Source organism: Oryza sativa, chromosome 2 (assembly GCF_034140825.1).
Source record: "Oryza sativa Japonica Group chromosome 2, ASM3414082v1".
Classification (NCBI taxonomy): Eukaryota; Viridiplantae; Streptophyta; class Magnoliopsida; order Poales; family Poaceae; genus Oryza; species Oryza sativa.
Window position 1 is genome coordinate 2,455,429 of NC_089036.1, and position 14,778 is coordinate 2,470,206.

General features: G+C 44.4%; 1 long non-coding RNA gene across 1 annotated transcript; it reads right to left on the reverse strand.

Annotated features, from left to right (window-relative positions):
* Positions 1-310: 310 nt before the first annotated feature.
* On the reverse strand, positions 311-3,476 carry LOC9267220 (uncharacterized). Its single transcript, XR_010739225.1, has 3 exons — positions 2,628-3,476; positions 1,890-2,060; positions 311-691 (listed from the first exon to the last, which is right to left on the reverse strand). It is a non-coding gene; the product is annotated as an uncharacterized lncRNA (long non-coding RNA).
* Positions 3,477-14,778: the final 11,302 nt, after the last annotated feature.

Genomic DNA, 14,778 nt, shown 5'->3' on the forward strand with positions numbered 1-14,778 from the left:
GTGCAGACTGTTCTGCTTTGTTTAAGTTGCAGTCCTACATCAGTCCTACATCAGACATTGTTTTAGTTCAAATGCATACATTCATGGAAGATTAGCAGTTTGTTGTCCTGCCTTGCACCTGATACCCAAATTACTCTGGTGAAACCTATCCTGTTTACTTCCAGGGTAGCCAAAACGAAAGGGTTAGTTGCAGTAGCTGTTGTTTTTTGGTGATGCACTACCAAAGTCTTCTTACATCACATTCTGCTGCAGTCTTACACTTTCCAAAACTAGTAATCGTGCACTTTGCACGTTTTCCATATATGGTAAATAGCAAGAAACATGTGAATACCCTGATAGTTTATTGTGTTTTCCCCAATAAATGTCGCATGAAACATACAAATACACAAGTTTAAGAACAATATGTTCTAACATGATCTAGCCTATTTTGGTTACCCCCTCTTGGACACTTGTTGTGGAGGTGCAAAGTAGCCAACATTACAAAATGGATACAATTTTCCACAACTTAACAAACACTTGAAAGGCTCAAAGCAAAAGAGTTGTCTTCAGATGCATTCAAGAGAACTCCACTAAGTAAGAGAAAATAACACAAGTATCTACACAATTGATTCGTGTCATCCACAATAACTTCAAATGTAACCCTCACAATCTGCAATCCACAATATCTTCAAGTTGACATGGATATTTTGAGCTGCATTAAAAAAAACAAAATTAACCAAAGAATATCACTACTTGGAGAAAAAACTGAAAACTAAACCAGGAACATTGAAATACTCTCAAACTGAATAAGTATTTGTATAATTTTTGGAAAAGAGTATCACATGTGTTGTTAGACATACATTCTTGAATGAGCATAACCGATTTTTCCCAAAAAATAACTAAGAATCATTAGTATTTTGAAACTACTTTGAACATAATAAATTCAAATAGTAAGCACAACTAAACAAATTGTAAGCCTTCAGGCTTCAGGCAGCTATGCACCAAACTCCAGAAATTTTTTTCAGTCTAAATAAAGTTGTAATAGTGAAATAAGTTATATGGTAGAGCAAAATGTTAGGGTATCAACCAAAATGGTTCAGTTTGAGTCCAGCAGAAAGCGAGTTTCATGCCCTCATTGTAAAATCAAATACAAATGTTATACTTCCAATACCTGAAGGACAATTTTTTCCTAAGGACGGTAAACAGCCTCAACTTATGCAAGATAAGGTGGCAGGCATATACGATTTTACAATTTTTATTTTTAAACTTTGAAGAAAGATATGTATAACTTAAACCAAGTCATAAAACTTGATTCTTTAACTAAAATATAAGTGTTAATTTTAAAGGGCTACAGTTCAAGAATGTCCAAATCAGATAACATAATGCAATGTGCTATATATCCTAAGTGTGAGGTAATAAAAATAAATCAGATAAAACCATGGAAACTTTTGTTTGCTGAGAAAACCAACAATTCAAAATAGCATCCTTAAGCATTCATATCATCAATGATCCTGTAAAATGTGAGGCACATGATCTTCTAGTAGCAGATTAGAATAGAAAAGACTGTTGCACTGAAGAAAATGTTGATACCTGGCCTCACACATGATGTAAGACTGCTTCTTTGTTAAAAAAATTGCAAATGTTATTTTGCACGTGGTAAAAAAGGTTCTAGCAGTTCTTTATAGGGATAAAAAAAAAAGAAAAAAAACTACATTTGGCAGTTTTTAATAAATATTTTGCACTGAAGGAAATCATGAAGTTCTACATAATTTAGATCAATTAAGTAGACCAAATACAAATTCTTCGTGTTCTTCATGAACCACAGTGCAGTATACATGACAAAACCAATAAACATTTGAACTAAAATTGACACAGCTACAGTCAACAGGTATACTAAGCCCCTCTCTCACCTTTTCCTTTTGTTTTCCTTATTGCAACCTTTGCTTAGGATCTGTCTAGACCAGATCAAGAGAGCAACCTAGATTAATTTAACAGAAAAACATCCCACAACTGATGTAACAGAAAGAATAGGCAAGCAGATAATCCATCATTGATAAATGTCTGAAATCACCATGTTCAACCTGCAAAAGAAATTTTGTCAACAAGAATCGGAGATTTCTGAAATTAATTACCACACTGGCCATCAAAGCCAAGTAGAGATTGCTAAATAAACCAGCCACCGCCAAGTTGTGTTTCTGCTTCTGCAAAGTATATATGCCAAGTAACGCTTCTGCTTCTGCAAAGTAGAGGATTCCTTCACAAGTGATTGGTCAGCTTTAGGGCCTGTTTCGTACAGCTCCAACTCCTAAATTTAGCTTCAAGAGTTGGGTCTGGCGTGGAGTTGTGGAGCTTCCTAAACAACGCTCCACAACTCTAGTTTATTTTGTGAGAGAGCTCCACCCATCTCCACTCCCAGTTTTGGTGGAGCTGAAACTGTTTGGCTGAGCTCTGGAGCTGTAGCTGTGCCAAACAGGCCCTAAGGGTCATTCCAAAAGACTGGAATGGTGTGTTTGAGAAAGAAAACAAAGGACTGCAACGGTTACATTTTGCCTAAATTTTCAGATTAAACTGCAGGTTCATTAATAGAGAAATCGTTATTGTAATTTACATATAGCTGTTGCAATCTACAGTCTAAAGTGAGGGTTCACCTGGGTGGGGGCAGATCCTCCACCACAGCCATGTCGCACACCCCAGCTGTGTTCAAAGAGAGGAAGCGATCCGCGCAGCCTCGAGCCCTCTACGGAGTAGGGCTTTGACTCCACGCTGCTCCTGCCATAATATCCCCAATGTTCCGGCTTGAGAAAATGGAGACAGTGAGTTGCAGATCGAGATTATGTGTCATCACAATCATGCGAGCAACAGGGTGCAGGTGCAGTTGCTGGTGGCCTGTGGTTGATTTCCGACGGTGTCAGGAGCAGAGAACGGGGAGGGGCCAGTAGGTGGAGCAGATGCTGGATCGGCTTGGCCTCTCTGGCAGGGGCGACCTCGACGGAGGAACCAATCGGATCAACTTGGACTCGGCAACAGGCGTGAGAAACCGGCGACGCGATGGGGTGCGATCGGCGGGGCAGAGGTTGCAGCGGCGGAGAAATCGCGATGGAGCAGCGGATGGGCGGAGAAATCGCGGTGGAGTGCACGGCGGCGGCGGCAGATGGGGAATACCTCGGCTCCGTGGGGGTCTGGGGAAGACCTCGCCTCCGGTTCAGTGCGTGGCGGTGAAAGAAAGCGACGACCTCGAGGGTAGCGGTGGATTGCGGCGGCGGCGGCGGCGGATGGGGACGACGTCGGCTCCTGCTGCGGCCAGTCGCGGCAGATGGGGAAGACCACGGCTCCGGCGGTGGTTGGGGAAGACCTCGCCTCGGTTCAGTGCGCGGCGGAGGCGGTGGAGTGCACGGCGGCGGCGGCGGCGGCGGCGACGGAATGGGACGACGACGCGAGGAGGAGTGAGGAGGAGGAGCGAGTCGCGTGTTAAGAGGGTGACGAGGCGTATTCTTTGCGCAGAGACCGTGCGTGGAGAGGGTGAAATCGTCGTCGGAGAGGGTGGATGGTACGGACTACACCTGAGGTGCGAATGGACGGTAGGGATTTAACCTGATGATTTGGCATGTAGGATTACTAGAGGTGAACTTCTCCTTTTTATATTAGTATATAGATTTGACATGTAAGATTGCTAGAGGGTGAACTCCTTTTTATACATGTAATATACCCGTGCTAACGCAATGGTGATAATTGATAATGCAAAAACCAAAAGGTAATATTTAAGATCACGAATAAAATAACGATAGAGAGATTTGTATTGTTCTCATGAATGTTATTATACTGTCAATAACTTTCCAAAGTTGGCCATGAATGGAGTTCTGCAATATTTTCATCACTCTGAGTGAAACATTTCAAAACACAAACAATAGCTCATAGTATCTAACTTTTTATACCACATACAGATACAAATATCACCTGAAAGTTTTACATGTGCTATTTTTTCAATACATGCATCGCCTGGAAATATTCAGCAACTTCTGCTCCTCACTGGTCACCTTCCTCCTTATAGAGCACCTCAAGAAGCCACATGAACGTCTATATCGAACACATATCAGGAGAAGCACCATATTGAAGACAGTGCGTTCGTCTACCACGAGGTACACGCTTATAAAGACATATTCATCACTTAGTATTAGTAATTTAACTCTCAACATATTTGGTAAAATATCCTGGTTTCTACTGAGGCAAAAATATGTAGCAAAGCAAATATATAGGCATTAAGCATTTAATAGCAAATGATAATAAATTATTTATTTGAACTGAAAGCGCTAGGCTTTTACATGGCTGCAATTTTGTTTATGTAAATGAGTTAGGTCCATCTCACAGAACCTCAATCCCTATTGACCCATATTAGAAAACCCTGAATTTGAGTACAACCGTTATATATATAACACATTAAGATGTAGAAGACACTAATTTTTATATCAGTTTTTATAATAAACTGATTCGACAAAGCTAACCGGGTCCATTTACCATTTCATACCATTTTAAACAAACTGAGAGATTAGCTCGGAGTCATCTTTGTTCAGATGCAAGGAAAGAATAAAAATAAATACTGCAATGTTAAACAAACCGAGAGATCAAAGGCCAAATAGAGCCAGCAGCATCTCTTAATACAGAAATATATGATCAAACCCCAAAGAAAGCATGCACCATTTAATTTCTAATTTGGATGAATGGCAATCGAGCCCATTGCCTCTACATATAACTTTGACTGTACATTAAGAGAATAGGCAAGCATGCATAGGTGGTACAGTGGCAAACAGCAGAAACGGATCAATAATAATATAATTCTCACTCATATTCTTGTAAACTATTTAATTCTGATATATAATAAAATCCAGTATCAACCAAAACTTTTGAAAGTGCAGTGTGACAGTAGAATTCTTCTGTTTGACTTTTTTTGTTGAATAGTTTCAGCATATTTGGTTCTATTTTAAATGAACAACAATAGACAGGAAACCTATTCATCTAGATCATAGCATTTTATAAACCTATGCATCTGGAAGATCAATTTGTACAAAGCACATTACTCTCTTCCATTTAAAATAAACTACTATTTTCCATGAAGGCAAGGTATAAGTTACAACGCTATGATGGCAATACATTTTAACACAAGCAAATTTATCTATGGTGCCAATTTGTAACAAAGGCAGAAAAACTGGGACTATCAGATCGTAAAAATTTTCTAAACAAGTGCATAATCTCGGAAGTGAAGCCTAACCTATTTTCTTTAACAGCTAAACACATTTGAAACAAAGGCAGAAGCTGAGACACCTGAATAGAACAATTTGTTAAGCTATTTCTAAAATCTAGCTGTCGAAACATGATTTCGGCAATAATAAAAAGGGGTAGCGCACGAGACCTAAAAGTGGATGGATGCAGAGACAAAGGATTTAGACAGGTTCAGGCCCTCTCAATGAGAGGTAATACCCTACTCCTGTTTGGGGATTTGAATCCGCCGGGTATGTATTGATCTGACGATCAGGTTGTGTCATCTATGCCCCCTAGAGGGCCTCCTGCCCACCTTATATAGGATGGGGGGCAGGATTACAAGATAGAAACCTTAACCAATACGGTATCGGTTTCCTAAATCAGGACTTTAGGCCGTTCCGTAATATACAAGGAAACGTAACACCCAAGTCATGATCTGTTACATATTACATAGATATAAGTTATCCCCTATAACTAGTCGGATAACCATGCCGTGTGGGTATGGGGTACCCATAATCTCCACAGTAGCCCCTGAGACCTTCACAGTCGGAAAGATAACCTTCTCTCGAACTAGATTACTCCAAAGCCGAGTGCTTCAATCATCTTCGCCATGGTCTCCCGAGTACTTTTACCAAATCTGAAGACTGTGGAGGGCTGAAAAATATAGTCAGGTGCATCGACTAGATGCACCTAATAGGTGTAACCCCCGACTATGTGGTTAATCGAACAAACCAAACATATAGTCAAGGAATAAATAATCCAACCAACCGAGTGGTTTTGATAATTATAGTCAACCAAGCGACTTAATATTAATATGTAGCATATGCGGCGTGAATCCCTGAATAATATGATCCAAGTGATATACCGACTGTTTTGTAAAATATGATGAATGTAACCTAAAGTTGGCTACATTATTGAAAATTCACATAGCAAAACAGCTATAAAGAAGCTTGTATGTTGTGAATAAATAAATTTCCAAAGTATTGGGCATACGCCATGCGCACACTGCTTTAACAGACGTGCTTTAGTCCCTAAAAGACACATGGTTTCACCACACCTGGAAATATATGGCATATGTGGTGTAAAATCCGAGTAAATAAACTCATAAAGGATTTACCAACCGCCTAGAAAATGACCACAATATATAATCAGCCTAAGCCATAATATTGGTCAATAAAAATGCACACTTACGTGGCGAAAAGCAATGATATTGTATCCAATCAATTGCTTAAAAACCCAAACAGCACCTTGACTTATATATAAAAAAGTCAGCGGGACAGCTATATAAAGCTTTACTGTTTGACACCTTTTAAGATGCATTGTACCAACTCCTAAAAAGTTAAGTAACTGCGGTATAAAAGGATTTTAAGGTATTGGGCACTTGATCACGCGCACTTTGGCCTAAGCAAAAAGTGCCTAAGTCCCAAAAAGAACGTGACATGCCACACCTGAAAATATGGGTTGCAGACATATTAGGCCTAGGCCAAAAAATATGCCTTCGACACCCTTTAAAGGATGACGCATGTAACATGCTCCCGAGTAATAAATCTTCCGGGTAATATAGACCAAGCGTAGCTCATATGAATAGCTTCTGATCTTAGTGATTATCCCTTATGGGATACTCCAAAATAGATGTAACAATCGAATCCCGACTGGCGCAAGTATTCAGTTGATAACCCTTACGGGGAATAATAAATAGTCCAGTCTTTGAGTATATAAAATAGACCCATGATCATGAATTCATGTTGCATGTATCCGGAGCAAGTCCAAATTGAAGATATAATACTTGTATTTGAGCTAGTAAGCCCCTGAGCACGTAGTCACAATTGTTCATTGATGGTAGCTGACGCAGTTGGCATAGAGACAAGATAACCAATATAGAGAGAATATTGCCCACCAGAGGTGGCAAAAATATTGGTGGTAGTGAAGATAGTGATACCAATCAAAAGTACTGAAGTCGCATAGCCATGGAGGCGAAGAAACCAGTCGGCGGCAGTCAGGTCAGCCAGCAATGAATATGAAGGCGCTCAGCGATAAAGTTGTGTAGTTGACGACGACAAACGCAACCGACATGATGAAGATGACGATGTCGGTGATCCAGCCAATAGCAGTGTAGCAACCAATGATAATGACAAAGACGCTCATCAGCATTTGCATAGTAGGTCAACCGTGAAGGTGAAATAATAAGTCGGCGAAAACATAATCATCCATTAGCAACAGCAGAGATGTCAGGGTCGATGAAGCAGAGGTGCTGGTGATGATGTCAGTGACAATAATCCATCAAATTAATGTTATAACTGTTGTAGATGCTTCACTTGGAGGAGAGTTGATGTTGTTGCCCAACTCGTCTAAACCGAAATATTTGAAGTTGTTGAAGTAGAATGTCTGCTCCGAAGCAAAGATGAAGATAATGACTCCTGGAGTTGACTCGTGGGTTGATGAATTGATTTCTTCAGCTTGACATAAAATTTGTCAAATTTTGAGCCTTGTATTTGTGTAGCCCCCGACTCTTTGATTAGTTGGGAAACAACTGAACATAGAGTCGAGAACTGTAGCCTCTTGTCGTCGAATAGTTATTGCTTGATTGAAGATATGTGTTGAAGATGTCCAAGTAGAAATCATGAATGTTGGAGAGCCACTTGTTGTAGTAAAATAACACGGCATCGCATGCCGAGATGTCGAGATTCACAACAACATCATGGTTGGTGATGTAGCAAAACTTGTGAAGTAGCAGCAATAGAGTTTGCTGGTACCGAAGATAATAAAGATGAAGTCGCTCTACCATGATGACAAAGTTGCATTGCCGTGATGAAGTGAACACGAGTCGTCGGCAACAGAAGCAAACCGGTAGTGAAGACGCGCAGTTGTGAAGATAAAAGCACTAGTCGGCGGCGGCATAACACGAGTCGGCGGCGGAAGACGATGATGTCCATCAGTAGTGGTAGCTGTATAAACCAAATGTAGAGGCGAGGGCACTAGTCAGCAGCAGACGAGACGAAAGGCGATGAAGATGGTAAGGCCAATCAACACTGGCAGAATCATGCAGCCATGGAAGTGAAGAAACCAGTCGGCAGCCATGGCAAACGTAGGCAGCTTGTGTTGAAGATACTGATGCCTATTAGTAGTGACAGCGATGTAGCCAGCCGTGAAGAAGATAGCATCAGTTGGCGTTATAACAAGCCAGCCGTGCAGGCGGTGACACCAGTTAGCGGCGGATGCGGCGGCCGGTCGGTGAAGACGTAGACGCCCAACAACGGCAGCATAATAGGCCAGCCGTGCAGGCGGAAACACCAGTCGGCGGCGGTCGAGGCGGCCGGTCGGTGAAGATGTAGACGCCCAACAACGGCGGCATAATAAGTCAGCCGTGCAGGCGGAAGCACCAGTCGGCGGCGGACGAGGCGGCCGGTCGGTGAAGATGTAGACGCCCAACAACGGCGGCATAATAAGTCAGCCGTGCAGGCGGAAGCACCAGTCGGCGGCGGACGAGGCGGCCGGTCGGTGAAGACGTAGATGCCCAACAACGGCGGCATAAAGGCCAGCCGTGCAGGCGGAAACACCAGTAGGCGGCGGCGAAGGCAAGCCGGTCGGTGAAGACGTAGACGCCCAACAACGGCGGCATAAAGGCCAGCCGTGCAGGCGGAAACACCAGTCGGCGGCGGCGAAGGCAAGCCGGTCGGTGAAGACGTAGACGCCCAACAACGGCGGCATAATAGGCCAGCCGTGCAGGCGGAAACACCAGTCAGCGGCGGTCGAGGCGAGCCGGTGGTGGTGTTCTGACTAATCCATTCCTGGAGCGTAAGAGATAAGCTTAAAGCCATGAATCCCTTTTATGCATATCTGGATATGGATCCTGCAGAACAAACATATAGGATGAGTAGTATCTGATATAAATATAATACTCGAGAAAAAATCAAGTATTTTAAAATATTTATAAATATGTATTTCTCCTCTTGTCAATTTTGATTTCCCCGAGCAGATGACTCTGTACGTTTAAACACTCTGTCCGACTAGTCATAGCCCCCAAGCATCGGGAGTCGGCCTAGGCATTTCCCAAACATGCATATGAGTGACATGAGTTCGTCATTAATGGAACAAAGTTTCACGGATCAGAATTTACTACTCAGGTACTTTTGCAATTATTAAGAGCAGAAAATAAATTATATTATCTCTATGCTTTTGATTTCTTCCGAGTAATACTTAGCACCTTGCGTTACTCGGTCCATCCAACGAGCCCCCGGGTGCTAGGAATCGGCCCAAAGGCAACCATCCATTGGCAAACCAAACGGAAAGCATAGGAAGATAGAACTCCATAACTCGATAGGTACTTTTGTACTCAGATTATGTCGCAAGCAATCAAGATAAATATTATGAAAATTGTTTAAAAAATACAATATAACATCTATAGCCCCCGACTCACTAGTCAACGGCGAACCAGTTGATGTAGTGAGGCGAAGGAAAAGACAAAATATCATATAAAGAATAAAATAAATGATGACTTAGCTTTGTAATATTCCCTCGGTGACAGCAAAAGTAGCCGATGTGGGAACGAAGCAGTCCATCAATGGTGACAAAAACACCAGTCGGCGCCAGTGGAACCAAGCCAATGGTGTAGATGATGAAGCCCATTAACAGCGGCGAAGTCCGCCAATCGTATAGGCAAAAACACCAGTCGGCAGGGCGAAGGCCAGCCGGTCGGCGAAGACGTGGACACCCATGAACGGTGGTGTGACCAACCAACCGTATAGGCGAGGACACCAGTCGGCGGCGACGGAGGCAGGCCGGCGGTGAAGTCGTAGACGCCCAACATCGGCGGCATAATAGGCTAGCCGTGTAGGCGGAGGCACCAATTGGCGGCGACGGAGGCAGGCCGGCGGTGAAGTCGTAGACGCCCAACAGCGGCGGCATAATAGGCCAGCCGTGTAGGCGGAGGCACCAGTCGGCGGCGACGGAGGCAGGCCGGCGGTGAAGTCGTAGACGCCCAACAGCGGCGGCATAATAGGCCAGCCGTGTAGGCGGAGGCACCAGTCGGCGGCGACGGAGGCAGGCCGGCGGTGAAGTCGTAGACGCCCAACAGCGGCGGCATAATAGGCCAGCCGTGTAGGCGGAGGCACCAATCGGCGGCGACGGAGGCAGGCCGGCGGTGAAGTCGTAGACGCCCAACAGCGGCGGCATAATAGGCCAGCCGTGTAGGCGGAGGCACCACTCGGCGGTGACGGAGGCAGGCCGGCGGTGAAGTCGTTGTTGTTATCAGCAATGGCGGTGGCGAAGACAAGCCGGCAGAGTGGACTCGCGGCCGATCGACCGGAAAGTTGAGACGCCTCGAGTCCATGACCAGCATCAATCGCCTCAATAGTGCCGCGTAATTATATGCGAACAACAACAAAAAATAGCAAGAGATTAATCTGAGATTAAAAATCAATATGATAAATAATGATAAAAATCAGATTGAGTTTCCCCCTGACTGATTTGGATCAAGTCAGAGAAGAGGAGCTTGAAGAAGTGGTCGACGGAAAGGAAGTGAAAACTCCCAAAGCAAAAACGAAGTCGGCGACTCATGAAATTGATTCCATCGCGCTCGTTGATAGGAAGCTCAACGCAGCCCCTACCTGGCGCGCCAACTGTCGAAACATGATTTCGGCAATAATAAAAAGGGGTAGCGCACGAGACCTAAAAGTGGATGGATGCAGAGACAAAGGATTTAGACAGGTTCAGGCCCTCTCAATGAGAGGTAATACCCTACTCCTGTTTGGGGATTTGAATCCGCCGGGTGTGTATTGATCTGACGATCAGGTTGTGTCATCTATGCCCCCTAGAGGGCCTCCTGCCCACCTTATATAGGATGGGGGGCAGGATTACAAGATAGAAACCTTAACCAAGACGGTATCGGTTTCCTAAATCAGGACTTTAGGCCGTTCCGTAATATACAAGGAAACGTAACACCCAAGTCATGATCTGTTACATATTACATAGATATAAGTTATCCCCTATAACTAGTCGGATAACCATGCCGTGTGGGTATGGGGTACCCATAATCTCCACACTAGCAAATCAAATGAAATCAAATCAGAACCATGGAGCTGCATTAGTTTGACTACAAATAAGCATGCAGATCGATGCGTGAGACCCTGGGTGCAGCGGCGATTGAACCTGAGATCTACTTCTCTTTTTTTTTTCTGCAATGTGCCCCTATGCCGGTATGAAGTATGAACACATGTGTGCCGTCGTTCACCTATACAGCTCCACCAATCATGTGCCATCGTTTTTATTGACGGAAGAGTAGAAAAAAAAATCTAATACCATAGGGAGATTGATTTATTGCAAGGAGCAGGGTAATCTGGAGATGGCAAATTACAATAGAAAATAATTAAACTTACTAGCCGTGACCAGCTGAATTTCCAGCCAGTATAGGAGCATCTCCAAACCTCCAATTATGATATTTTGGCTATTATTATAGGTCTCGAGCAAGCAAACTGATGTTGCAATGATTTTAGCTTCAAGGAAAAAAAATTGGGGACAAATCAGCTGCATGCTAAAGATGCCATAAGATTTACAAAATGATCAGAGAGCCATGATCTGACTCTATCCCTCCCAAGGTTGCGCTCCTGCAGAACAAAAAAGAGACAATAAGCAAGTTTCACCAGCAAAATGCGAGAAACGAATAATAACTCATTGCACAGATTTCAATTGGCAACTAAACGTTGAAGTTTCTAGGATAAAATTTAGGGGAAAACTTACTGCCAACATATGGGAATTTGCCTGTGCAATCTGCCAGTTAGCGAGCCACAACTTCTGGCCCATTCCCGCTCAACTCTATGATCTTGCTGCATGCACCAAAACAAAGCAAAAATATAATCAAACCAAGAGCACATAGCATCAAAAGCCCCTGCCACTCAAAGCCTCAACAGAAGGGATGAACTGATGCAGGGAATCAAGTACAGGGACGTACTCCCTCTCCTCAAGGAGCTCCATAGGTTCCGAGTTCTCCTGGAATTGGCACAAAATTTAGAAAAAATATCACCATTAAATTAGTAGCAATCTCATGAGGAGATCGAGATTAACAGAGAGAGATAGGATCTTGCCCTGACCAGCTGCACGATTCCCTCCTTGCCCGTATCCGCTCCACACACCGGTCCGTCATGGTCCATGGGTGTACCTCCTCATTACAGCCCCGCCCTTGGATATCGAGCTCATGCCGTTCGCGGCCATCCTCCCCGGTGCAGTGGCGGCGGTCGCCTCCGCCTCCACTGCTAGCAGTTCTAGGATGGCGACCTGGTGGGGAGCAAAGATGGCGGCCTCCATGGTGGCTCGTCTCAATGGAGGAGGTGCAATGGCATCCGTAACCCGCAGTGCCGGAGCGGGGTAGGGTTTGGGGAGTGGTGCGGCGGTGATAGGCGAGGGGCAGGGGCGTGCCGGCGGCGGGGTAGGGTTTGGGGATTGGGTGCGGCGACGGTTGGCGAGGGGCAGGGGCAAGAATCGCGGCAGTGATGGGTGAGGGGAACGGACGAGAATAGCGGAGCGCGAGAGAGAAGGGTGTTTACACCCAAATTTGGCACCTAGAGATAAAATAGGAAAAATTGCCAAAGTTTGGAAGTCTGCCGGTTTTCTCCGAGTGGGCCGGTCTGACCACTGTGTGTTGAGCGGTCATACCGCCGGTTGAGGGCCGGTCAGACCGGCGGCATGTGGCCGGTCTGACCAGCAGGTCCGAGTCCGAATGTGTTTCGTCGGGTCTCAAGGTTTCCTTGCTCGGGAAGGCACGTTTCGGGTTTCCTTTGGTTTCTACCCCGAGTTAGACGTGGAGGAGGGCCTGTAGAGGGCAAGACCAACCCCTATATAAGGGACATGGCCGGTTCAATTGTAACTAATCAATCTACAATCAACCAATCGAATCGTTTTTCATATTGCTTTTAGTTTTCTCTTAGTTTGTCCATCTTTGTCGATTTGCGCTGTAAATCGTCCACCGCCGCTGCGAGAGTGCAACATCTCTTTGTAGGTTTGTCATGAAAACCTTCCGTTTTCCCACGAGACGGGTAGTTATCTAGAAATCGGCTCCGCTAGCCCGTTTAGTTATCAAAACCCATGTTGGTCTAGTTTTTGCTAGATCGAGGTGGTTGGCGACTCTAAGATCACCGCAAGGCGTAAGGTGCTGCGATCGTGCTTGTCAACTTGTTATAAAAAGTTGCCAACATGATTTTTGGCGACTCCGCTGGGGAAATCTATTCAACGTCAACTCAACTTCAACTTTGCCATGACGAAGTCGCCGCCATCCAAGTCGGAGGTGGATCCATCCAACGTGATGCCGGTTACGAGGGAGAGTCTTGATGAGGAAGCACGCAAGGCCTTCGATGAACACATGAAGAAGTACGCCGACGAGCTTTTGAAGACATGTACAAAGACTCGTCAAGGCACGATCTTCAAGCCAGATTTGGTGTCTTCATCTACTATTGATAAGGTAACTTTTGAGGATTTATCGCAATCTATTCAACAACAAGTTGCTCATACAATAGATGAATCTATGATTGTTTTAAAGAATAAGTTAGAAGCATCTTTTGAAAACAATTGTGAAAATTTTATGAGAAATAAACTCGGCCCTCTCGTGGCCGATTTTATATTCAAAGATAAAGCCTCTACCAGTGCTAGCCAAGCTCCCGTAGATCAAATAAATAGTAAAACCGATGGAGCAAAGACACAACAAATCGGCGAGGGTTTTTCGGCGCAAACTGCCGGTCAGACCGGGCCAGATGGCCGATCTGACCGGGATGCCGCCGCCGGTCTGACAGGCAGATGACCGGTCAGACCGAGTATTACTCCGGCGGTCAGACCGGGACTCAGGCCGGTCTGACCGCTCCTCTGGATGCTGGTCAGACCGGGCCCTGGACCGGTCAGACCGGCGCAATAGTGCCGATTCAGGGGGTAGATCCAATGACTAATGCTAGTTATTTGTATCATCTTAGAATTTTTGATCCTCCTGTATCTACTGCTGCAAATAATCCCCAAGTTCCCCCACATATTCCTAATGCTTATAATGATGTTTCTAGGGGGTATCCTCCTGATACTAGGCAAGGCCAATATAATCATATTGCGCCGCAACACCAACCTATTAGGCAACCAAATCCACTACCAAACCAACATAGGCTTGATAATATGGAGGAATTGATTAGTGGGATTATTAGGGATAAATTTGGGATTGAAGCTAGGAATTGTGCTAAGGTTTACCAAAAGTCGTATCCTGATTATTATGATAATGTGCCATATCCTCGTGGTCATAGGGTTCCCGAATTTACCAAATTTAGTGGTGAGGATAGTAGGACCACATGGGAGCATGTAGGTCAATTTTTAGCGCAATCTGGAGAGGCTAATAGTGATACTTTTAAATTGCGCTTATTCTCTTTATCTTTGTCCGGTACTGCTTTTACATGGTTTACTTCTTTACCGGCAAATTCTATTCATACTTGGGCTCAATTGGAACAAAGATTTCATGATTGTTTCTATACTGGTGAAACTGAGCTTAGGTTATCTGATTTAACATCGGTTAAGCAAAAGTATAAT